This window comes from Rattus norvegicus, chromosome 19 (assembly GCF_036323735.1).
Source record: "Rattus norvegicus strain BN/NHsdMcwi chromosome 19, GRCr8, whole genome shotgun sequence".
Classification (NCBI taxonomy): Eukaryota; Metazoa; Chordata; class Mammalia; order Rodentia; family Muridae; genus Rattus; species Rattus norvegicus.
In genome coordinates, this window is record NC_086037.1 from 44,945,122 (window position 1) to 44,946,022 (window position 901).

Consider the following 901-nt stretch of genomic DNA (forward strand, 5'->3'; position numbering starts at 1 on the left):
TTTTCAGGATTGGTTATATGAAACTCCCAAATATTCAATAGAAATATTATGTTGGGAGAAAAATGGGAATTTGATGCTACTTCTCCCAAAAACATGTTCATGGTTCATGCTCCCTATTCAGTGTCATCACCCTAAACATCTGTCCCAATCACAGTGTTAAGACAGCAATAGTCAGTTACACGGCTAATTCATTTACAACCCTAGGGCACTATGGAAATTCAGCCACCTCCTGCCGTGAGGAGAGTTTCAAAGAGTGAAGTCACAAGAGTTCTATGCCATAAAAAGAACATAACAAAACTTCAAATAATAGTCAAAGAATTGTCCTGTTCAGCTAATCAGCCAGTCCATCATTTTTGGCCATTCTTCACTTGGAAACATTATAGAAAAGGACCTGAGATTGCACACTTTGAAGTTGCCAACAAAAGGAGTAGGGGAAAGTAAAACAGTTAAAGAAGAGATATTTCCACTCGCAGAGAGGAAAACTATAACCTCATAGTTAGAGTCATTGTACCAGAATTAAAGAATGTTTCCTTGCATCTTGTAGATAGACTCTTATTGTAATTATACTAAGGGCAGGGGTGGTGGCACTGGAACAGGAGAACTGTCTGCCTGTACCACCGATCCCAGTGAATACCATCACTAAAGAAAGCAAGAAGAGTGCTCAAACCAGAACGCGGGGCACATGTAAGTGGTGCAAAAGTAAGGAGATCAAAGCTAAGGTGTTCAGGGAAGAGCTTCCTCCTGGTCTCAGCCGCCCCCTTACTGGAAGAAAATTAATTTTATGTAATAGCATAGGCTCGTCCATTACATAAGTTGACCTTTTTCCTTTCCCAGTGAGCTGAGAACATCAGGAAATGGATAACATGAGATCGCATCTCCATTAGAACTTGAAAAGAGATTT